Source organism: Panthera onca, chromosome X (assembly GCF_046562875.1).
Source record: "Panthera onca isolate mPanOnc1 chromosome X, mPanOnc1 haplotype 2, whole genome shotgun sequence".
NCBI lineage: Eukaryota > Metazoa > Chordata > Mammalia > Carnivora > Felidae > Panthera > Panthera onca.
The window spans coordinates 34,474,752-34,500,709 of record NC_138357.1 but is presented as its reverse complement, the minus strand read 5'-3'; the positions used below and the strand labels follow the sequence as shown (position 1 = coordinate 34,500,709).

Here is a 25,958-nt window from a genome sequence, read left to right as displayed (position 1 = left end):
CTGGACGCCAACCCTTGCCCTTCTCCCCTTCCGTGGCGGCCGCCCCGAAGTGGAAACCGAGCGCCTAACTTCCCTCCGTCGTCCTTCCCCGGCTACTGCCATCCCCCGCCCCCCGCCCCCTCCCGCCCCGGACTCAGGAAATCCCGGAGCCGGCCGCCTGCGACGCCTCCAGCCCCGGCTCGCCCGCCTCGGCTGACCTCGCGGGCTCACGCCAGTTCCGGGGCGCTGAGCGGCTGCCTTGGCCCAGGGAAGGAGCGGGGCTCCGACTGCCGGCCTCCCGCTCGTTTCCCTGGCCATTCGCGAGAGCGCCGCGATCGCACCGCATCTCCCTATGAGTAAGCACTTTTTTCCTTTCAGTAGCACAACATCTCCGGGCCAGTAGGGCAGAACCTTTCGGCTCTCGTCTCCCCCGACTCCGCGCCCTCGGGCTGCTCCCTGCTCGGCTCCTCGGGCTCTGTAGCCCCGAGCGCGCGGTCGGGGCAGCGGCAGCCCGGGACCTCCCGGGGCTCCCTGAGAGGCTGAGCGGCGGGGGCAGTGGGAGGGGGTGATGTGCCCTCCCCGTCTCCCCCCCCCCCCCCCCCCCCGCCACAGCTGCACTTGCCGCTGTTTACTTTTTTCCACCCGCGGTACTTAAGCGCTCTAATGAGAGGCCGGGGGACGCTGACCACCCCCTCCCTGGCTTCTTGCCAGTCCCAAAGTTGCCGCCGCCGCTGCTACCGCTCTAGCGTGCTGGCGGCTCCGACGGCCCGGCTCCAGCACCGGAGACGATCCCAGGCTGGGAGGTGGAATGAGGTTAATGCTTTCTGACGCTTGCCCGACGCGCTGCCTCTTGCTCCTCACCAGTTCTGCACACCATCCCTAGTGGTGCAGGTTGGGCTTAGAACTAACTGCGTTGGAGAGCCTCACCGTATAGGATCACCCCGACGGGATGCTGGGGGTGCCTGGCCTGTTTCGAGGGAGGGGGTGGAGTGGGGGCACAGAGCCTGGCTGGCCGCACTGTAGGTAGAAAAAGTAAAGCGAAATGACAGACTCCTGAGAGGTAAGCACTTAAACTCGACTTTACCGATGTCACACTGTGTTTGGGAGCCTCAACGTGATCCTGGAGATGCAATTTACAGTGAATTCCACCGAAGCGACCGATGTCCCGCACTTGCTGATTGGCATCACGTGCCGCAAATCTCTGATGCCCCTAGGGTAATGGTCACATGACTTCTTTTGCCTTTAAAACTGGAATGTAATGGCTGAAGCCCATTTTCCAAAAACAACCGCGACAAAAAAGCAGAGGGGGAGTGTGAGCTAGCCTGTACTCCAGGGAATTCTGCTTGGATTTGGACGAGGGGAACAGAAAGGGAATTTGGTGCTCAGATTTTACCCAAAATAAAGACAGGAGCTGTTTTTGAAATAAGGGCTTGAACTGTGTTTGTGCTGGGACGTATACCTCCCCAGGGGCCTTTCAATCTACTTAAGGCTTTCCTGAATTCAAAGCATATCTTACTGATTATTTTCTAGGAAAATCATCCTTCTAATTTACACCCACCTCATGCCTAAATGATACTTTTGAAGCTGTATTCTGTAAGATGGTGTTAAAAAAAATTAGGATTTACCCATATTCCTGGTTCTGGCCTATATTCTAATTGAACTGTTCTCTTTATTAGGCATCTACTTGAAGGTGATGGATCATTTCTTGACTAAAATTAACCACCAGTTATTTGTGGTTTGGAATTAATTGGATCAGAAATCAGGCACAAAAACTGTGGATTCTAAATTTGATAAGTTGAGCTGGTTGCGACTTTGCCTGTCAGAATCTGTTTTTTAAAAAAGTGTCTCTTTTTTTAAATAATTATTTATTTATTTTGAGAGACAGGGCGCAGGCTCCTACAAGCAGGGAGGGGCAGAGAGAGAGGGAGAAAATCCCAAGCAGGCTCTGCACGGTCAGACCAGAGCCCAAGGCTGAGGCTCAATGTCACCACCAGGAGATCATGACCTGAGCCAAAATCAAGAGTGGGAGGCTTGGGGCGCCCGGGGGGCTCAGTTGGTTGAGCTTCAGACTTTGGCTCAGGTCATGATCTCCGGGTTTGTGAGTGGGAGGGACCTCCTCGTCAGCTCGCTGCTGTCAGCCAAGAGCCCCCTTCGGATCCTCTGTCCCCCTTTTTCTGCCCCTCCCCCGCTTGTGCTCTCTCAAAAATAAAACAAACAAAAAAAAGAGTGGGAGGCTCAACCAGCTGAGCCACTCAGTATCTTTAGCCGTCAGATTCTTGATGCAGTAATGAGAGGACCCTGAAACGACTCCCATAATGACCATTACCTGCCCAGGTGGCCCAAGTTAAGGTTGCTGTTGGAAAAACGTGGCAGGGCTGATAGAGAATATACCCCAGAGTACTGAAATGGGCAGAGGAAAAAAAAAAATAAAAGTGGGCAGTGGGCAGAGGAATCTCTGAGGTCAGGAGTTTAAAAGCTTTCCTTATTTACAAAAATGGATCCAGTTGATACCTATTCAGCCTTGAAACTAGGGCAGCTATAAATGAAACTGGGAACAGTTAAGACATTTTGGCTTTGTATGCATTAGCCAAAATAACCCTTTGTCTACTGCAGCAACCTCGGAACGACTTGAGCACTCTTTTTTTTTTGTGCTGTGCTTGGGTTCCTGAGCCTAAAAACAAGAACTCCTCTAAAGCATGTAGTTCTGACCCCACGGCTAGCCTTGTGGCACAGATTAGCTCAAAGTGGATTTAAGCTACACCTGGGTTATTGAAGTTAACTATGCTGGTTGATAGAACCCCCTAGTGGAGGTGAGGTGATAATAACATTTTAGATTGAACTCCTAATAAATATTTAACCTCAAAAAGAGAGTACAACTATCCAATGAGGTTGAAGTGGAAGGGAAATGAGCCCTTTTCAAAATATTATTAAACCCAAGGCTCCTGGGGGGCTCAGTCAGTTAAGTGTTCGACCCTTGATTTCAGCTCATGATCTCGCGGTGGGATCCACCTGCTGACAGCTGGCTTGGGGGCGGTGCGCACACAGTCTCTCAAAATAAATAGATGAACGTAAAAAAACTCATAAAAAATATTATTAACTCATGTCAAAACGGGATCATCTCTAGGCTCTCAGCCTACACGGCATTTCATTTGTCTTCAGATGTGCACTCATTTAAAACCACTGACTTTGTTACTGACTTCATTTGGGGGGTATCGTTTAGTGAACTCAGGTTTTACCATCAGGGGGTTGTGAGTCTAATTCTGAATCTCTGTTTGATCTAGCAAGTTATCAACCTCTTTCTTTATTTGGGGTAGGGAGCCAAATTATGCTCTGCCTTGACTTAGTACAGACACTCCACACTGAAGTCCAGGGTCTCTAGTCTGATACCATCATTTAGATACCATTGCTAAAAATGTCTTGGCTTACGGCATTTTGGGTGGAAGGATTAATTATAATTGGTAAGTAATATTTTGGTTGAGATTACATCTCTTCTACAAATGGTTACATGCACATTAGACCCAACTGTTTATACTGGCAGAACGTCAGTATCCAGAGCACTATCTGAACCAAATGAAATTTTGCTCCTTGGCAAACCACATGAGTGTTACTGAAAAGAAGGGGTAGCTTGGCCATGGTGCTGGAGAACGAAAGTGATTTCTTTTTGGTGAAACTGACCGGGAAATAGGAAGAAAGACCACTTTCCATGATTCCATATTCTGTTTTAGGCATTACTTCCACTTGCCTTTCCAAGAAATTTACTGACATGATATTCTTACCACATATGATAAAGTCATGAATTTCTTACTGTATTTCATGTAGCCCAATCTAGGTGAAACATGACTGCTAAACTCTTTTTTGCTGTTTAGGACAGATTCCAAAAGATGCTGGTATAAAATTGAAAATGAACATCTATCAGTACATGACAACTTGGGTATCTGGTTTTAGAATCATTTCATGTTTGCTCATATAATAAGTTTTCTTTTGGTTAAAAGTAATCCAGAGCGGGAAAAATTTGATCTGTGAAACTAATAAAACACAGTTTAGAAGAAAACAGCCAGATCATGTTTTGAGTCTGTGTGATTATTCTAGAGAATGATATACCCTATAATGTACCTTCACTGTGTTGGAGGTTTCAAAAGCTTTTCGGATACATTACACTGTTGGAAGCTATTTTAGATACGAATGGTCAGCCCTAGCTGTTTTTAGTTATGATACAGCTTTGGTTATAGTTATGGCTTAAAAATATAAACTGTCTACTCCTGAAATGTCAGTCTTAGAAGGTCATAAAAATTCAATATGCTTAATAATATGTAATTTACCTTCATCTTAGCACTCAAAAGGCAACTGTCAGTATGAAATGTTTTAGGGAGGAAAAAACAATGCCTTTAAGTGAAAATTAAAATACTAGAGGAAAAGTATGTTGGACTTAGCTTCAGAAGAACTCGATTCTAGACATGGCTCTGCTATTGACTCCTACTTTGACCTTGAGAAAGTCACTTAAGCTTATGTTGCTAACTAACATTGAATACATTTTGCATTTTCTCATTTATACGGCTGAGAGCATGACTCCAGGTTTTTGTTTTGCTTCGATTTTTTTTTTTTCAAATAGTTATAGTCTTATTTCAGTTACATTAGTTGATTTAAAAATTTTTAATGCACCTGTATGGAACCAAGCTAAATACCTTGTTGGCAGACTGGTAGCTTCAGGAAAGCTTCGTTTTTCTTAAAGGTCTGGAAATGTGTTTGATGGTAAGGAGGTAGTGTCGTTTATTGGAAAAGGCACTGAGCATGGAAGGCAGCGGCTTTTCGCTCTCTACGGTTGGGACACACAGGCCATTGTAGGTAAATCACACAAGTTCTCGATGTTCATGTTTGGATCTTACTTTATTAAGCCATCTGTTTCCAATCTATGTATTTCCCAGGCATGCTGAAAGGATAAGTGAGATATGGATAAGTGAGCCTTGGTTCTTCAGCAGACAGGTGCTATATAAAATCAAAGTACTGTAACAGTATATCACTGAAACGCTAAAACGTCAACAAGGTTTTACGGAAATGGTAGAAATCTCATCACTGAAGTCTCGCCCCATTTTAACTTGTCTGTAAATATTCTCCAGCCCTCCAGTTTTACAAGCAAAGGAGAAATAAAGGCAGACATAATAAAATGAAAAATAAGAGAAATGGTTAATGACAAGAGAATAAAAACCTATATGTAATACTTTCTTATATGTTTTTTTTTTTCCTCTCAAATATTATGCCAGGCAGCCTGGTAAAGCCATTAATGTGATGGGGTTTTTCCCCCCCTCCTTCTCAAGTAACTACTGAGCAGTATTTTAGTGTTTGTTGGTAATCATTACAGACTCCTTTGGCTTATCCTACTTCATTCTTAGTTTTGTGACTGCCCACAATGGGAGGTCTTGTGTAAAACTGCCCACGGAGAAAGCCAAGTGCTTCTCCTTAAGCAAGTACCCTTTAAAGGAGTGCAGGTTTGGAAAAGCTCCTAATGGAGGAGATAATCTGTATATTTAAGTGCAGTGCCATCATTAACACTGAAAAGATGAGAAGTTAGGTAGATCTGTGTTTGAAAAGCAAGTTGGATAGCTGGCTTCTGAGGTGTCCTTTTTACGTCCCACCCTTAAAACGGTTAACACGGAATTAATTTTCAGTGTTTATTGTCACCTTGCCATTTATATGCTGGTGCGTTAACCATTGTCATTCCTTGCATTATCATGCATTTTTATTTTGTTGGTGAAAATTATGTTTTTATCTATTAAATGCCAGTATAAGCAAAATACGGTGTTTATATTAGTTTCGGCTGTACGATAATAGCGATTCAACAGTTCTGTACATTTCTCAGTGCTCAGCACCAGAAATGAACTCTTAATCCCTTTTGCCTATTTCACCCATCCCCCATCTACCACCCCTCTAGCAACCACCAGTCTCTACATTTAAGAGACTTTTTTCTTTTTTTTTCTTTGTTCATTTGTTTTGTTTCTTACATTGCACACATGAGTGGAATCATACGGTATTCGATAGCATTTGTCAAAATATCATTTGTAAAGTGATAGTACTTAATTAAAATGAAATAAGCAGTTGTAAAGTGATAGTACTTAATTAAAATGAAATAAGCAAAAGGCCAGGAGTTAAAGGACTTTTGAAATAACCTGGTACCATGTGACTACTTCTGAAGAGTGGGCTCTTTTTGCTAATAGAAGTCAATTTCTTTTATAAAATCTCATCTCTTATTTCTACTATCTCTGCTTTAAAAGACTGAATAGTGGGGTGCCTGGGTGGCTCAGTCGGTTAAGCGTCGGACTTCAGCTCAGGTCGTGATCTCATTGTTTGTGGGTTCGAGCCCCTCGGGGACCTCTGTGCTGACAGCTCAGAGCCTGGAACCTGTTTTGGATTCTGTGTCTCCCTCTCTATGTACCCCTCCCCTGCTCACACTCTGTCTCTCTCTCAAAAATAAATAAACATTAAAAAGTTTTTTTAAGATTCAATAGCAAATTATTTTTTGTAATCTTGTAACCCATTTATTGAAAATCCAACTCTGATTCTTTTAAGCTGTGTATATATGTGTGTATATATATATATATACACATATATATGTATATATACATGTATATATATGTGTGTGTATATATATACACACACATGTATTATATATATATACATTATATATACATTATAGATATAATTTACATAATGCATATATAAAGTTTTTATCTTCTGTGAAATAAATTTGTAAAATCAGTGTAATAGCTTTGAATATTTATTATTGCATTCTTCGTTATATGCTGATTACATAGTATTGCATGCAGATTAGCATTCTGTAATTGACACTGAATCTGTAATTGACACTATCTTTCACAGACTAGTGTAATTTTTCAGCATTTTTTTTCTGTATTTCATAACTAGCTTGTGTATTCCCATTTTTGTCATTTCTTTTTATTCTTTTGGGCATTTGGGGGCTTGTATTTCAGGTGAGAGAGAATTACTATTATAGACTGCAAAGTGTTTTCTAGAACTGCGAATGATAGGAAATGCTATAATAATCCACATGTATGATTTAATTTACTGAAAAAGTATCTTAAGTAGTGCAGACTTAAAATTTTTTTAATCACTTTGGGTTAAAAAATACAGTCACTGTAAAAATGTTAGAAGAAACTATAAAAGGATTTATAAAAAAGAAAATGAAACTTACTCATAATCAAACCACCTGTTCATATTTTTTATCTTTTTCCAGTGTAGAAAGAAAGTTAGGTATTTTTTTTCTTTTTAAATTTTTTATTTAAATTCTAGTTAGTTAACATACAGTGCAACGTTGGTTTCAGGAGTAGGATTCGGTGATTCATCACGTACATGCAACACCCGGTGCTCATCACAAGTGCCCTCAGTACCCATCAGCCAGCTAGCCCATCCCTCACCGAGAAAGTTAGATATTTTAAAAATTGGGATCATACTGTGTATACAGTTTGTATTCCATTCTTTCCACTCACTACGTTATGAACATGTTTTCACGTAATCAAATATTTTTGAAAAATTTTTAAATCACTGTGATCTTCCACATAATGAGCATCTCCTCATTTCTTTTCACTAATTCCAGGTTGCTGCAAGTTTATGTTGCTTCCATTTCTTATAGATAGCGCTTCAGTGAACATCCTTGGGCCAAAACCATTTTTGCAACTCAGATTGTTTCTTTGAGATAAGTGTTTAGAAGAGAAATTGCAAAGATTTTTGTTTTTAAAGATGAAGTCCTTTGACAATCTCTGAAATTTAAACATTGGCTTAAGCAGAAAAGAGCTTTGATTGCAAACAGTGTATTCCAAAAACAAAAACATAAAAAAGGCTGTTCTTTATATAGTATATGGTATTTGACTCTAAACTGAAGCTGGTTTAGGTAAAGTATATGTCTCGGAAATATTTTGGTTTCCTCTGATCTACTTCGCAGGTGCGAAGCAGGATGAAGGAGAATCGTGTGGGGTATATACAATCATAGGAAGTTCTATTTTTTAAAACGGAACTGTTAATGGGGGAGGGGAGACAGGTTTATTTTTAAGTTGCCTTTAGATTTCAGGTTGTTCTAAAACTCAGTTCAAGTATACAGAGCTTATTTGTGACCGTGTACCTTCCATATCCTAAAGGAACTTTTAATCTTGGAGTTGGTAACATGACTGTGTTTGTCGATAGGCTTTTTTTTTTTTTTTTTTTTTTTTTTGTCTCAGGCTGTTGGTCCCTTAAATTACCATGATGTCACTCAACAAATTCAAAGTTTTATATTTCATTCATAAGCAGAGCTCCAACCGTGGTAGGAATTCTGATGCTGCCACTTAATTTGTGCCTAGTTTCAGTGTGCAGTGACTCCCCAGATTACAAACACTAGATTTAACAAATATTTTGTATATTTGCTCTCTCAAAAATAAACAAACATTGGGGCGCCTGGGTGGCTCAGTTGGTTAAGCGTCCGACTTCAGCTCAGGTCATGATCTCACAGTTCGTGAGTTTGAGCCCCGCGTCCGGCTCTGTGCTGACAGCTCGGAGCCTGGAGCCTGCTTCGGATTCTGTGTCTCCCTCTCTCTCTGCCCCTCCCCCACTCACTGTTTGTCTCTCTCTGTCTCTCTCTCAAAAATAAATAAAACATGAAAAAAATTTTGTAAGTAAAATAAAATTAAAAAATAAATACTAAAAAAAAAAAAGTTTTGAAGGCGGTCGGGGGGCGGGGGGGGGCGCGCCTGGGTGGCTCAGTTGGTTAAGTATCTGACTTCAGCTCAGGTCATGATCTCATGGCTCCTGAGTTTGAGCCCCGCATTGGGTTCTCTGCGCTTGGGATCCTCTGTTTCTTTCTCTGCCCCTACCCCACGTGTTCTCTTTCTCTCAAAAACAAATAAACATTAAAAAATGGAAAAAACCCCAAATATTTCGTATATTTGAATGGCTCATAGTACATACACTGCATGTCCCTCTCTAAATGTATCCCGTGCTGTTACACAGCCTCTCCCCTGGTGTTTCTCTCTGTCTCCCAGTTCAGCAGTCTCACTAAGTGCCATGCCGGCCTGGACATAGCACGATGACCCAGAAGTAACGTGGAAGATGGGTCTGACCTGACACCTCAGTCCTACCACCTCCTTGTGTTTTCTTTCCAGAGGGATCATCTCCAACTGTGTTTTATAGTCAGGATGTGTTTTAGCTTGAAATGTGAGTTCCAAGGGCTCTGCTAACTTATATCTCTGTGACACTGGGGAAGTTCTAGATTCACCATTTACAAAATGGGGCTAATACGACTTGTTTTCAGTGTTGTCCATAAAATCGAATGAGAACATTTATAAAGAAACTAGCAGATAGTAGGTGCTCCATAAATATTTCCCTTTTACAGGCCAATGAATGTTGCCTTAGATGATCTTGTCAGGTGTCTAGATATCTACCTGGTCAATTTTCCTCAAATTCAAACTGTTTTTCCTTACGTATCACCGTTCAGGATAAATCAGGGAGTTTATTTTTTCTGCTTTACTTAATGGCATTGTGAAAATATCGCTTTCCATTGCTTTTTATTGTACATAGGGAAGATTTTTAACAATGATGTAGGTTGAAGAAGCTTCTTGACTTAAGCTAGGAAAACTGTTTACCATTTAGTGTATCCTTTTGTGAAGTTATGCCATCCAACGGTTTAAAGAGCTTGCCCTCAAAGGACCATTGGAAACATGACTCTATTCATACATTAGAGAGACCATTATGAACTTATTACTACTAACAAATATAATTAGATCAGGAGAAAAGGTAATAACAGGTAATGTTGATGCTTGACTGGGGGAAGAGGGGAAAAAAAGCTTCAAAATCTTCAGTGTTACTACCGTAGGATAAATAGACACGTGAATGTTAAAAAGTTTACCTTGGTAAAAATACGAGAAAAGAGAAAATAAACTAGTAAAAAAATTCAAGTGCTGGGGAAGGCAGAGGGTTATAAACGAAATCAACTTCTTTCCAAGACGACAGACGTGTGGCCTTTAGAAATGGTTGAATCCAAAAGGTATTAATCTTAGATTTATGATGCCCGTTATTTCCTGTAATGGAAGTTTTCAAAAGCAAAAACCAGGAAATGATGAAGGACACTGACACATTCAACAAATATTTTGAGCAGTTTGTGGGTCTCCGGTTTAAAGCTACAGTTGAATCATTTTTACAAGTGGCTACGTAGAATGAAAAGTGTGTTATTTCGTCTTAGGATAATTAAAAAACAAATACAGCCAAATGGTCATGACCGTAGATAAGCAAAAAGTAATATTGACAGGTTTACATGTTTAAAAATATAGGCTGACCCATACGTTGGGTGTCTGACCCTGAATCAAAGTGTTCCGGGATTTGTTGGCCCGCTGACAAAAAAAAAAAAAAAAAAAAAAAAAAAAAAGCAAACTAGAGTATATTTATAGGTGCAAGCCAAAGATGGGAAACTTCCCTAACCAGAGATTTGTGTTAAGAGGAAGGGAAGGATGGGGCGCCTGGGTGGCTCAGTTGGTTAAGCATCTGACTCTTGGTTCAAGTCGTGATCTCATAGTTCATGGGCTGGAGCCCTGCGTCTCCCTCTCTCTCTCTCTCTCTCTCTCTCTCTCTCTCTCTCTCTCTTTCTGCCCCTCCCCCACTCGCTCTCTCTGTCTCTCAGATAAATAAATCTTTAGGAAAAAAAAAGGGGACACAGACAATTCCTCAATTAGTCTGTGGGGTGGTTTCATCATTCAACTAAAATGTTTAATGAAGACTGTTAGGTGCCACGGCCACCAAGGTGGATAAGATACACCTGCAGTCTCGTAGACGAGAAAAACACAAAATACTGCATTTCATGAAGCCTAAAAATATTCTGACATGTAGAAAATGGGGGCACCAGGGTGGCTCAGTCAGTGGAGTGTCCAACTCTCGGTTTTGGCTCAGGTCAGGATCTCACCGTTCACGGCATCGAGCCCCGCGGCTGGCTCTGTGCTGACCGTTCGGAGCCTGCTTGGGATTCCCTCTCTCCCCCTCTTTCCCTGCCCCTACCTCGCACTCACTCTGCCTCCAAATAAATAAATAAACATTAAAAAAAAAAAGGGAAAATGAACTTAAATGTGGCCCTTATTCTCAACGTAAAATATTCCTAAATTTAAACCTTGTGTGAACAAAGACATGCGTTTATAACCCAATGTAATCAAATCTAAACTAAGAACAAATCAAATTTAAACATTGTTATTTCTTTGCAATAATTACTGCATCCTAAAAAAAGTGCCCACTATGAGTTAATTTGACTTAAATAGAACATTGCTCAGCCTATAAATGAAGGTCAGCAGACAGCAGTGTCTTGGAATAAAATAGCCCTTTGGCAAGAAAATGAGCCACACCCCATTTCGTTTTTGCAAAAATAAAATTCTTTCCAGCTTCACTAAATTGTAGATGTGTGCATGTAGTTCTGCAGTAGATGATCCTGCAGCTGTGGAAACAGCCATGTGTGCAGAAGCCCTAAGAAACATCGATAAGCCATTATTCATACGTGCAGTTCTCATACTTTCTGGGGCATAGCGTTCTGGTCAGTCTTCTCTGACTCCAGGAAGGTAGCAGGTAACTACTCCTTCATTTCCTGCCTTAAACTTCTTGATTGCCACAGGCTTTAAATTGAGCAGGAGAAGCCAGGATTCAAAGTCTCATCGTTGTTTCATTTTGGTGGGAGAGCATCGAATGCTCTCTGTACTGTGGACGCACCATGAAAAGAACCGTACTTCTAGGGAGAAAGGAAAAGAAACCCCGAGGGGCAAGCCCCATTCTCCTGGTTCTTTCACCGTGCCTGGTACAAGGCAGGTCTCCATATATACATTTGAAAGAGTGAAAAAAATAAACGGCTGTGAGTGGCCTTTGCTGATAACGATAAAATTATGAAAACCTAATCAGCAAATTAGTAACTTATGAAGCACACTTAATAAACTACATAATGATGTAAATCTATAAGAAGACTAAGCAAATGGGTTCCTTGGTTTTCTTTCTCTTTCAGTTGTTTTAAACAAATGGTCAGGAGTGAATGTTATGGATGGCACCTGCATTGTGATAACTGATTAATTTTAGAACCAAAGAGGAAATACATATATATATATATGTATATACACATATATATATGTATATACACTTTTTTATTAAATGTTTTTATTTATTTTTGAGACAGAGAGAGACAGAGCATGAGCGGGAGAGGAGCAGAGAGAGAGGGAGACCTAGAATTTGTAGCAGGCTCCAGGCTCTAAGCTGTCAGCACAGAGCCCGATGCGGGGCTCGAACTCACAAACTGTGAGATCATGACCTGAGCCAAAGTCGGACGCTTAACCGACTGAGCCATCCAGGTGCCCCTATGTATATATGTATATATATATACTTTTTGAAGCAGTTTTATTGAGTAAAGTATACAGTTTCAGTGGATTTTAATGTATTGAGATACATATAACCATCACCACAATTTTCAAACATTTTCATTACCTCAGAAAGAAACCTCATACTCTTTTTTTTTTAAGAGAGAGAGAGAGAGAACAGAGAGAGAATCTTAAGCAGGCTCCATGCTCAACGCAGAGCCTGACTCTGGGTCTCAATCTCACGAACCATGAGATCATGACTTGGGCCAAAATCAAGAGTCAGACCTTTAACCAACACACCCAGGTGCCCCTAAAGATTTCATTTTTGTTTTTTTTGTTTTTTAATGTTTATTTATTTATTTTGAGAGAGAGAGAATCCCAAGCAGGTTCTGCGCTGTCAGCCCTATTTGGGGCTCGAACCGACAAACCATGAGATCGCGACCTGAGCCAAAATCGAGAATCAGACTTGTGACCAACTGAGCCACCCAGGTGCCCCATTTTTCTTTTTCTTTTTTTAAAATCAGTTATTTCTTCTTCTTTTTTTTTTTTTTTTTTATTTTAGAGAGAAAGAGGGAGAGCGGGGGAGAGGGACAGAGGGAGAGAGGATCTTAAACTGGCTCCATGCTGAGCGTGGGGCTCGATCCTACAACCCTGGGATCATGACCTGAGCCAAAATCAAGCTCAACCGACTAAGCCACCCAGGCATCCCAGAAACCTCATACACTTAAGCTCTCATTCTCCCCAACCGCCTACCTCCTCAACCTCCCACCTCTCCAACCTTAAGTAACTGTCTTTATAAGTTTCCTCATTCTGGACTTTCATATAAATGGAACATATAGCCATGTGGTCTTCTGTGACTGGCTTCTTTCACTTAGGATAGTATTTTCAAGGTTCAAGATACATGATAGCATGTACTTCATTCCTTTTTATGGCTGAATAATATTCCATTGTACCACGTTTTATTTGTCCATTTATCTGTTGAGAGACATGTGGATTGTTCCCGCTTTTTGGCTATTAGGAATAATGGGCAATGTTAATATTAAATGTCAGGGCACCTGGGTGGCTCAGTCGGTTAAGCGTCCGACTTCGGCTCAGGTCATGATCTCGCGGTCTGTGGGTTCGAGCCCCACGTCGGACTCTGTGCTGACAGCTCAGAGCCTGGAGCCTGCTTCAGATTCTGTCTCCCTCCCTCTCAGCCCCTCACCTGCTCCTGTTCTGTCTCTCTCTCACTCAAAATTAAATAAACATTACAAAATATTTTTTTAATTTTTTTTAACGTTTATTTATTTTTGAGACAGAGAGAGACAGAGCATGAACAGGGGAGGGTCAGAGAGAGAGGGAGACACAGAATCGGAAGCAGGCCCCAGGCTCTGAGCCATCAGCCCAGAGCCCGATGCGGGGCTCGAACTCACGGACCACGAGATTGTGACCTGAGTTGAAGTCGAACGCTTAACCGACTGAGCCACCCAGGCGCCCCACAAAATTTTTTTTTAATATTAAATGTCTAACCACAGGTCAGCTAATGAGGTTGAGGTGGTATTGACAAGATGACATTTCATTTATTCCAATTCTGCTGTTATTGTAAATCTTTGCTTTGATTGACTCTGAGCAATACTGATTTCTGTGTCTAAATGTAGCTCATTTTTAGTTTCCTAATGTTTAGTAGCTTATTATCAACTTGTTCCTAATTCTTTTTTCCTTAGTAATATGTTTTAAGTTTATTTTGAGAAAGAGAGAGAGAGAGTGCATGCATGAGTTGGGGGGGGGGGGTGGTGCAGAGAAAGAGGGAGAGAAAGAGAATCCCAAGCAGGCTCCATGTTGTCAACCATGGAGACCAGCCCGGGGCTGAACTCCAAGAACCATGAGATCATGACCTGAGCCAAAACCAAGAGTGGGACACTTAATTGACTGAGCCACCCAGGTCCCCCTCCTTAGTAATATTTGTACTTGAATAATTGAAAGCCTACAAAAATTGTGTAATCACCTTTGCTAAAAGTTACTATAGTAATATAGCTGTATAAAATTTCTTATTCACATTTATTGAACACCTACTATTAAGTTTTAAATATTAAGTAGTGCACAACTAAATGTTAAATGCTTTGAAACATAATGGTTTCAGTTGACCTAGAGCATTATTGAGCACATCTAATATTTCTACTTTTTATTTATTTTGGAAGTTTATTTATTTTGAGAGAGAGAGAGAGAGCGCACAGCACAAGCAGAGGAAGGGCAGAGAGGGAAGAGAGAATCTCAAGCAGGCTCCCCGCTGTCAGTGCCCAACTTGGAGCTCGATCTCACAAACCGTGAGATCATGACCTGAGCCGAAATTAAGAGTACGATGCTTAACCGACTAAACCGCCTAGGTGCCCCTAATGTATTTGTTTTTTAATTTACTTCTCAAACATGAAACATATTCACAGAATCAAATTCAAAAGCTGTAAAGGGACGTAAAGAAAAGAAAATGAGTCTCCTGCCCCTGACCCCAGTCTCCGATTTCCTTTTCCAGGAGGTGACCATTAGAACTAGTTTCTTGTGTATCCATCCAGAAATAATATGGAGTACATTTTATTTATTTACTTATGTATGTATTTATTTATATATTTATTTATTTTGAGAGAGAGAGAGAAAGAGGCAGAAGAGAGGAGAGAATCCCAAGCAGGCTTTGCATGGTCAGTGAAGAGCCCATCACAGGACTCAAACTCACGAACCGTGAGATCATGAGCTGAGCAGAAACCAAGGGTTGGAACACTTAACCTACCGAGCCACCCAGGCACCCCAATATCGAGTACATTTAACGCTTGACATGTTCAGAAGAGCTTGGTGTTTTACATTTAGGAAGTGTGATGTTACAGTTGAGGGATTCTTTACCTTTTGACTTAACTGTGAGAATGAGAGATTATCAAAGGAGAATGAAAAGAATCACCTTCAGTTTCAGATCAGAGATTTTCTTTCTAGCACCCTTGACCACCCCAGATTCACCTGCATGGCATCGGGTCAAAATAGCTAATGATACCTAGAAACTGCCTCTGCCATTATGTCCTCGAGTCAACCCACAGAGAAGTTCTTGGACCCAGGCTCCTTACTCTTATGGGCACTGAGTAAGACTAGGCAGCCCTGAAGAGAAGGGTTGTAGTTCAGTCAAGAAAAGATATCATTTCCAGGCGAGCCATTTGGAACTTCCTGTATAATTACTTAATTCATTTAACAGGCCTTTATGAATCGTCAACAGTGTGCCAGGCAGTGGTATCACCAAGATAAATAAAGCAGGGGCGCCTGGGTGGCTCAGTCGGTTAAGCGTCCAACTTCAGCTCAGGTCACGATCTCACGGTCCGTGGGTTCGAGCCCCGCGTCGGGCTCTGGGCTGATGGCCCGGAGCCTGGAGCCTGCTTCCGATTCTGTGTCTCCCTCTCTCCCTGCCCCTCCCCCGTTCATGCTCTGTCTCTCTCTGTCTCAAAAATAAATAAACGTTAAAAAAAAAAAAAAGATAAATAAAGCAATGCGCCATCATTTGAAGAGCTCAGCGTCTAAATCGGCCACGGAGTTTTACAGATGAGGTGACCGAGGTCTAGTTGCTCTTCTCGCTTTAAATGTAAACACCACAGCCAGAAGCCAACTTTGTTTACTAGGAAAACCAATTCCTCTCTGAATTAGCTTATTTTAAATGGTGTTTTCTTTCAGATGTTAACAAAATGGCAGGTGTCAAGTCATTAGTGTTGACATGAACTCTCCGAGACGCGCTTCACCTGTAACTTCAGCAGCTTGGTTTAACTGGACCAGCTCTGCCGTCGCTAATGGGAATTCATTAGCAATAGCTTTCGAGTGGTAAATTATTTTTCTAGGCCATATATTCAGTCCGGGTGACTCTTACGCTACCAAAGCTGCAGGTTTAATTACCAGTCTTAAAGAGTTTCTTACACTGTGATGCATCCAGAAGACTTTGAAAACTCTAATGCCGATACATATTGGATATAAGTTATAGGATTTATCACTCTTGATTTCTCTGAAACTGGATTTTATCAATCCTGGGGAGCCAGTATTTCCTCTTTGTCTTACTCCACACACACACACACACACACACACACACACACACACACACAAATCCATTTCATTTATTTACTCAAAGATTCACCGAGTGCCTTCTACGGATCAGGTACTACACTGAAACAGACAAAAATTACCACCCTTATGAGGTTTACATCCTACTCGGGAGAGATAAAAAGTAAGCAATGGTGTAGTGTATTCGATGGTAATGTGTTGTGAAGAAAATTACAGCAAGATTAAGGTTACAGGGACGGGGAAGAGGGCCCCACGTTAGGCTCTGCACTTACAGCGCTATAAAATAAACGAACTTTCAAAAAAGACACGAAGGAGACCAACGAGTGAGCCACATGAATATCTGGGGAGAAGTGGCACTTAAGTAAAAAATTCCAATAACAGATACCTAACTTATCATGCATGGATGCGTTTTAGCCCTGAAATTCTCCTTTATTTCCGCTTTTTATTTTGGTATCGAAGAGGGAAAAAAAAGTATCTTTTACCCAGATCAGATACTCTAATGGAGTCATGGATTGACCATCTATGCTAAGACTACTATGTTAATGGTTATATCAATAATGTTTTGGAAAGATTAGTGGGAATAATGCTGAAAACAGAATATGGGGGGCGCCTGGGTGGCTCAGTCATTTAGCATCAGACTCTTTTTAAGAATTTTTTTTAGTGTTTCTTTATTTTTTTTTTTAACATTTATTTATTTTTGAGACAGAGGGAGACAGGGCATGAACGGGGGAGGGTCAGAGAGAGGGAGACACAGAATCGGAAACAGGCTCCAGGCTCCCAGCGGTCAGCACAGAGCCCGACGCGGGCTCGAACTCACGGACCGTGAGATCATGACCCGAGCTGAGGTCGGCCGCTCAACCGACTGAGCCACCCAGGCGCCCCGAGTGTTTCTTTATTTTTAATAGAGAGAGACAGAGCGTGAGCAGGGGAGGGGCAAGAGAAAGAGAGAGAGGGACACACAGAATCCGAACCAGGCTGCAGGCTCTGAGCTGTCAGCACAGAGGCCGTGAGATCGTGGCCTGAGCTGAAGTTGGACGCTTAACCAACTGAGCCATCCAGGCTCCCCATTGGACTCTTGATTGCAGCTCAGGTCATGACCTCAGGGTCTTGAGATCGATGCCCAAGTCGGGTTACATGCTGACAGCACTGAGCTTGCTTGGGATTCTCGCTCTCCCTCTTTTTTCTGCCCCTCCCCCGCTCTCTCTCTTTCAAAACAAATACATGTTTTTTTAATTAGAAAAACAGAATATGGAATTATTGAGAGTAGATTTTCTTCTCTTTTCCTTATCAGTTTAGTTGTACTATAGTCTGTGTTTAAGTCTTAATTAGATTTTTTAAATTTTACTTTGCCATGACCATAGTGCAGTTATCAAAGCCAAGGTGTTGATACTGATTCAGGCCAAGATGCAGAACAGTCCCATCACTGCTAGACTCCCTTTTGTTACCCTTCTATAACAACACATACCTCCTTCCCCCTCTGCCGTCTCTACCCCTGAGAACCATTAATCTGTTCTGCCTTTCTATGATTCTGTCATTTCAAAAATATGATATAAATGAAATCACAGAGTATATAACATCTTGGGGTTTTTTTTTGTTTTTCAGTCCGCATAAATTCTCCAGAGACTCATCCAAGCTGTGTATATCAACACTCGCTTCCTTTTCCTTGCTGAGTCGTGTTCCATGGTGTAGATGTTTGGGCCATTTCCGTTTGGAGCTATTACAAATGAAGCCACTGTAAACATTGGTGTATAGGTTTTTGTGTGGATGTAAGTTTTTGTTTCTCTAGGATTAATGCCCAAAGAATCCAGTTTCTGGGTTGTAGGAGAGTTGCATGTTTAGTTTTGTAAGAAACTGCCAAGCTGTTTTTCCAGAATGACTGTGCCATGTATTCTCCCACCAGCAGTTTTTACGCATCCTTGCCAGCATTTGGTATCGTCACTGGTTTTTTTTATTTTAGCTCTTCTGATAGGTGTGTAGGGATATCTCATTGTGTTTTCATTTTGCACTTCCGGGTGGTTAACGATGTTGAGCATCTTTTTATGTGTTTGTTTCCTATCTGTATATCCCCTTTGGCATAATATCGGTTCGTGTCTTTAGCTTATTTTTCTGACTGTATATTTTAAATGTTGAGTTTTCAAAAGTCTTTATATATTCTGGATAATAGCCCTTTGTCTAATATGTGGTATACAACTATTTTCTCTTAATCCATCACTTCTCTTTCCATCCTCTGAACCAAGGTCTTTCACGGAACAAAGGTATTTATTTTGACGAGGCCAAATTCATCGCTATTTCTTTTTAGGGATTGTCTTTTTGATGTCCCATCTAACACCTCCTCACCAAACATGGTTCCTGAGGAGTTTTTCAAATTTGTGTTCTAAGGTTCTGTGATGTTATGTTTCACATTTAAGCATGTGTCCCATTTTGAGTTATTTTTTTTTTTTTTTATTTGAGGGAGAGCGAGAGTGCCAGTGTGCTTGTGCTCCAGCCGTGGCGGGGGGGGGGGGGGGGGGAGGGGGGGGAAGCAGTGGAGGGGCAGAGAGAGAGAGAGAGAGGGAAGGAGGGAGAGAGAATCTTAAGCAGGCTCCATGCTCAGCGTGGAGCCCGATGCAGGGCTAGATCCCACGACCCTGGGATTGTGACCTGAGCTGAAATCCAGAGTCGGACGCTTAATCAACCGAGCCACCCAGGCGCCCCTTGAGTTAATTTTTGTATAAAGGTGTGAGGCTCAGGGTAGAGTTCTGTTTTTTTGTGGTTGTCCACTTGCCCCAGCACCACTCGTTCACTGAAGTACTTCCTCACCCTTGTCACAGATCGGTTGAGCATATTCGCATAAGTCTGGTTCTGGGTTCTGTTGACTGTTCCATTGTTCTGCATCTTCTGTCTTGGTTCCTGCAGCCACGAGGCAGGACTTAACACCAGGCAGAATGATCCCACCCACTTTACTTTTCAAGGTATTTTCCCTATGCTAAGACCTGTTTCTTTCCACACAAATTTTTAGAACAAGCCGGTCTGTGACTCCACAAAACCGTGCTAGGGTGTTGCTAGAAATTCTAATGCCTTAGAATTTTGTGATGGCGTATGTGATGTTAAAGAGGTTAAAAAAGGGTAATTCCAATAAGGAAGACAATTTATTTTCCTCTGTGGTCTCATGCTGGGTCTCATTTTCTACAGGGATCCCAATTTTTGTGGTTTTCATTTCTTATTTGTTCTGTTAAAGATTTATTTATTTATTTATTTACGCAATCTCTACGCCCAGAGTGGGACTCGAACTCATGGCCGGGAGGTCAAGAGCCACATGCTCCACCGACTGAGCCAGCCAGGTCCCCCAACTGCTATGATTTTTAAAACACTGAATGACTATTAATTGGTCATTTCGCTTCAGATATAACTTGGGTGTCTTTTTTAATTGCAAAAATTACCTTTTTTTTCCCCCCAAGGATTGCCACATTCTTGATTTACATATATAACTTGTAGGTTCGAAATTATTGATCTATTTTTAAATTTAAAACTTTCTTGAAGGCTTACTTCCAGAATTTTTAAGACCCCCTCCCCCCGCATCAGATTTTTATGTACAAGATTCCCAAAGCTATTGTTCTGCCTTAAGGAAGTTATGGTTTACTTCTCCCGTTGTTTTAAACAAATACATTTCCTCAGCGCAAAAGAGGATATGCCACTAAAGCATCGGGATTTAGGGTATTGCAGTTTGGGATGTGCTTATTATTCTCATGCTTTGATCTTTGATTCTGCAAAAGAAAAACTTAAACATTACAAAAAGAATCTGGTAAACCTCTTAGTTTAAGTAGGACACTTGGAAACTTACCCGTAGGTGTTAAAAAAAAAAGGGGGGGGACTGTTAAATTGATTAGGGCTTAAGAAGAATGGAAGAGAAAATGTCACCTTGTTGCTTTTGGGTGAGGGAAAGTGAATGAGGTCATGCTTTCATTTCTGTCTTGCTTTCTCAAGATAAAACTTTTCCATGCTTCTTTCTGCTAAATGATTTAGGGTGGAGGCACCCCCCCAACAACAAAAAAAAAAAAACCCAAACCTCTGGATACCTTTCCTGTCCTGTTTATATTCTAGATTGGCTTTTATTGCTTTAACAAAATATATCGCTGGTGGCCTATAACATTGTGAATGTGGTATTAAGTGGTTAGGCTTAGAAAGCAGGAATTTGAAAAACACAGTCCAATTCTACTACCTTAAATACGGTTAGCAGAATTACTTCTCAATAATGAGAACTTCCCTGGGTTGGAGCCAATGGCTGATAGTTTCAGTGCGATCATTACAGTGAGGGTTACTACCGCTAATATCAACCGTAGTTTCTTCCCGCAACAACACCTAACTTCGCCTTAGGTGATGGTCGCAGCTGCACCATAACCTTCCCCATAATTGGAAAAAAAAAAAAAAGTGTGATTTAAGGAGGAATGCAGTGAAATGGTACTCATCGTAAACAGATATTCTAATGTCTTTTTTCACACATAGGTTATCTGCACTTTTTGGTATTTATTTGGTCTAATGAGGGACTTAATAGTTCATTCTTTAAGGCAGTGAGTTCTCAGAATCAGTAAGCCTATGACAGTCTACCCCATCAAAAGAACACTGCTGATGGCTTTAGCCAGTTTTCAAGGTAGCATAGTACCAGGCAGGGGGATAAACAGAGAGGAAAGAAGTTATCCTTGCGTGGATGACTTTTTGCTAACAATATGATTTTTAGCAAGTGAAGGCCACACAAGCCATTTGATTTGTGGCAGAATTATAATGAGACTTTTTAGCTGTACCAGGTTAACAGATTGCCAAATAAAATATTGAGCGAGCAACACTGGTCAGTTACAATTCAGTCTCTAAAAATGTGAGCCAGCTAAGTATAATGTTTATGGATCCAACTTCATTCTCAAGGAAATAAAACCGGGGCATCTCAGCAAAAATATAATTAATAACATTTATGGGGCATCTCCCATATGCTTGAAGAGTAAGGCCCTGTAACACTTTATGACGCCCCAGTATTTTTGTGGCCAATCGGAGGGATAACCCTACATTGTGCTCAGGATTCTGTGTTGGGCTAAATTTAACAAATGACCATTATGCGTGGAAAATAGCAGCCATTGTTGTTGAATTAAACTCTCTCTGGAGATCAAAAAAATCTTTTCATGAAGCTAATAAAAATTAATGGCAACATAACCAAAGAAATTAACATAATATAAGAGAATGGATAGGAGCTGAAAACCTAGTGCAATTGTGGAATTATACCTAGTACAGGAACCCTAAGCTGTCTAAAGCTGGGGACTGTTTGTCTAAAGAATTCCAAACGTATACATGCACAAAAAATTAGATTTTTCAGCTAGACCTTTAAGCCAGCTGTTCATGACAAACTCCCAGTGAAATGGAATTAATTTGTGTTGTGTTCTGAAAACGTATATATGTGCTTGCAAGAATTACAGGGAAGAATTAGGCTCCTATGGAGTACTTGGTGATTCTTAAGGTGAATATTGGCAATCTCAGAGACGTTTTATTAGACAACGAGGCAACAGTTTTTCTCTGGGAACATGTCTCCACAATAATAGGGGAAGTCAGAAACTATTTCATATGCAAATATATCTGAACCTCTTCATGAATGCATTTAACACTTTGAGGTGATGGCGACATCTGGTAACAAGTAGAAACCAGCGTCTTATAAACTATGGTTTCATGTTACCACTTCATCTGAATTAGTCATTTAAAGGGGTTTTCTATGTCTTCCTAAGAACCGACAAGGTTAATCTTGGACTAGGGCAGGCAGGCAGGCAGCAAATGCAAAAGCCGCTCTTTCTTTTGAAGGTTTCAGTATTCCTTGTGAGGTCCAAAAGTGCTCGTTTTAAAGTTTAGAAAACTAAAGCAGTGGTGTCTTGACAGCTAAGTGAGATTTCTCTTTCTTTGTGTGGTAAGTTTGAGGGAAAACTCGATAGAATTCAGAGTTCTTTATACTTTCCACTCTCCTTCTTTTCTCTGAAGTGCCTTCATTTTCTCAAAGTGGAGAATTTTAAAAATCCTTTCCTACATATTTCATTCAGATACCATCATGGATTCGGGGCCACTGGAAAGACGTAACCTATCATTTGTTTTGCCACATTAGCTCTCAGGAATCATCTTGTTTTGTAGAGTTACCCAATGTGACAAGAGTAGATGCCTTTTACGTTTGTATTTGTTTGGTTTGCATTAAAAGAGCTATGTTTGCTCTTTGTTATGTAATAAACCACGAGAGCAGGTGACTTTCATTCCTTTGATACAATGTCATTAGCATATATTCATTTAACAGATACTGACTGAGTCCCTACTGTGTGCCAGGCAGTGTTCTAGATGCTTGAGATACATTGGCAAACAAAGCAGACAAATCATTGCCTTCATGGAGCTTAATAAATATTAAATATTAAGGCAGTAGAGCGATCTTAAATTATTTAATGCTCTCAACTTTTAAAGACTTCCAGGGCATGAGTTTCGAGAACAGTGTTCTACATTTTATCTGAAGTTTGAATAGGGAAAAATTGACAATTTGTTTGGAATATATGGCAATAAACTGGAAACTGATAAGTAAATAGTTGACTTTTGGGCTGTCACTTTCATTTTTCATTAACGAGTGTTCTCATTAGACCCCTTGGGTGACCGAGGAAGGGTACTAGTTTAACATGGGGATTTATTCTTTAGGATGGGCTTCGTTTGTGTGCAGGGAGGTGCTGAAAAGACTCACTAGCCCTAGAAATTAATGCTAACATATGGCATTTGTAAATGTTGCCTTCGGTCCTCTGAAGAATTCTAGCATACTTCGTGTTCCCCATGGAAAATGAATGTATTGCTCAGTTATTTTTGCAAGAGCTGACTCAAAGGAGATGACATGATGGTTCCTGTCCTGCAGTGAAATAAGATGATGGCTTGGGGTGGAAAACTGACGAGGTCATGCCCATATTTGCTCACATCCCTTGTTCGTTTCCTTTTATAGAGGAACACCAAAGAGACTTTCGTTTCCTAGTTTTTACGTTTCCTCTTCGCATTTTCTTTTCATGCCGGTTTTCCTCTCCCTTTTCTGAAAATTGCATTGATGATTTGGAATTCCATCGGCTCCCATCGTGCTTTGCAGTAGTGTGGGTGCCACTTATGGTGGCCACGGCAGAGGCATGATACCCATTTTAGGGAGTCCTTTACATATATGGGCACAGACGCTCTGACTGAGGGGTGTGGAAGGCATGTTTCATAACTTTTATATTTCCTGATGCCATCTAATACACTGCCTTTTACACTGTTTGTCTAAGTGAGTGAATACGAGCCAGGAATTTTGTTTTTGCTTGCCAGTATACTGAATACTTTCTTATAAGCACATGGAATTTTTTAAAACTTATTTTCGTGGAAATTTTCAAACACACAAAGTAAAAATAACATCATGAACCCCCCCCCCCCCCCCGCTTCAACAATGATCAATATTTACCGTTCTTATTTCATCTTTTCTCTCCCCTTCCTTTATATTTGTTGTTGGGGCTTGCTCTAAAATACCCCATATGTTACCCATGAATACTACAGCGCACCTGATTTTTAATGTTTCTTTTTCTTTTTCTTTTTCTTTTGTTAAGTAACCTCCAGGCCTAATGTGGGGCTTGAACTCATGACCCCAAGGTCAAGAGTCACATGGTCCACCGACCTAGCCAGCCAGGCACCCCTAGTTTTTAATATTTTAAAATAGTAATAATTTCTGCATTTCACACAGACTTTAGCTTTCAAACCCTTTCTGTTTTAGTTGATGTCAGAGCAACGCTTCCTGTTTATCAGAAGGAAAATGATTTGCCACCTAGGAGCCGGGTATTTTGAAACAACTTTGTAAGAAATACATCGCCATTTTTCATCTTTTAAAAAAATTTATTGGAAGTTTCTAAACTATACCGTCATGATAAATTCACGTCTTACGGGCATTAACCTGATTCTGCAAAATGTGCTATGTCATGGTCCCCTCAGAATTGATACTAATGCATTAATTTTTCTTTTCATAATTCAACAGCCACAGAACTCCCATTAAACCCTAGAAGAGCACTTTTGGCCATTATATTTTCAGTTTTGAAATTGCTTGTCAAGCCCTACACACCGTACGTGTTTTGTCTCTCTAAAATTTGATGACTCCGTGATACATGTTGCTAAATAAAGCACCAGTTCTCAAAAAAAGTGTTGGCATACAGGCCCTTGGGGATCAAAATTACTTGCATACCGACACTAAGATGTTACCTGCTTCTTCATCCGTGTTAACATTTGCAAGGACGGTAAAACTACCGACGCTTTAGCGTTCCATTTATGAATGTCCTCAAGGAAGCAAGAAAAATTAATTTTATTAAATCTGAACTCTTGGGCATACATCTTTTTTTTCTTTTTTTCTTTTTTTTAAGTAAGCTGCATGCCCAGCATGGAGCCCGACATGGGGCTTGAACTCACGACCCTGAGATCAAGGCCTGAGCTGAGATCGAGAGTCAGTCGCTTAACCAACTGAGCCACCCAGGCACCCCTGGGCATACATCTTTCACTATTCTGTGTGATGAGACGGGAAGCACGCATAAAGCTTTCTCACCGGGGAGTGGACGTACACCGGCTGCCTTGAGGAAAAGTACCTGTGCGGTTGTTAGAGTTGCGAGCTAAATTAGCCGCATTTTTTTTTTTTAAAATAGCAAACTTTTTACTTGAAAGATTGAATGGCACATTAACTGGTTATTCAGACCTGAGTATCTAGCAGATACTTTATCAAAAAGGAACCAAGTGAAGGGCGCCCGGCTGGCTCAATCGGAAGAAACTGTCACTCTTGATCTCGGGATCGTGATTTTGAGCCCCACGTTGGGTACAGCAATTACTTAAAAACTTTCAAAAATGAACCAGGTGTGCCTGTTACTGCAAGGAAAACAACTGAGAGTATCTGTTGCCAATGGTAAAATTAGAGCTTTCAAGCAAAAATTCAAATTTTTGAAAACTTGCATCAAGTATCAATACTTAGATTTTTCTGAGCTCGGTGGTATTTTTATTTTTTTTATTTATTTTTTTATTTTTTTTTAATTTAACTTTCTTTTGTATTTTTTAAAATTTACATCCAAATTAGTTCGTATATAGTGAAGCGATGATTTCAGTAGATTCCTTAATGCCCCTGACCCATTTAGCCCATCCCCCCTCCCACAACCCCTCCAGCAACCCTCAGTATGTTCTCCATATTTATGAGTCTCTTCTGTTTTGTCCCCCTCCCTGTTTTTATATGATTTTTGTTTCCCTTCCCGTATGTTCGTCTGTTTTGTCTCTTCAAGTCCTCATGTGAGTGAAGTCATAGTGGTGGTATTTTTAATGAAAGTGGTTGATTGGGTATCGTAAAATGAAGTGAGACAACATTTGGAAGAGGTGCATCAGTCACACAATATTGTTCCAAATGACCGGTGCATGATGTTACAAAATCAAGCATGGGTAAAAGGTCCATTTAATGTGCAAGGTAGACCAATGGATTTTAATGTAACAGAGTATGAAAAATTCATAGGTTTGGTATCAGATTCCACACTGCAAGGAACATTCACAAAACTCCCACTTCTCAAG

The 25,958-nt window shown here is 40.9% G+C and overlaps 1 protein-coding gene across 3 annotated transcripts in view; it reads left to right on the top strand.

Annotated features, from left to right (window-relative positions):
* Positions 1–25,958, top strand: part of PLS3 (plastin 3) — an 89,492-nt gene that overhangs the window by 449 nt on the left and 63,085 nt on the right. The window contains exon 1 of one of the 3 annotated variants that reach the window (XM_081793003.1): positions 210–335. The exons of the other annotated variants lie outside the window; for them this stretch is intronic. The gene's annotated coding sequence lies outside the window, so the exon portion shown is untranslated. Of the gene's footprint in view, positions 1–209; positions 336–25,958 lie in introns of those variants that run through there. 3 annotated transcript variants of the gene reach the window in all.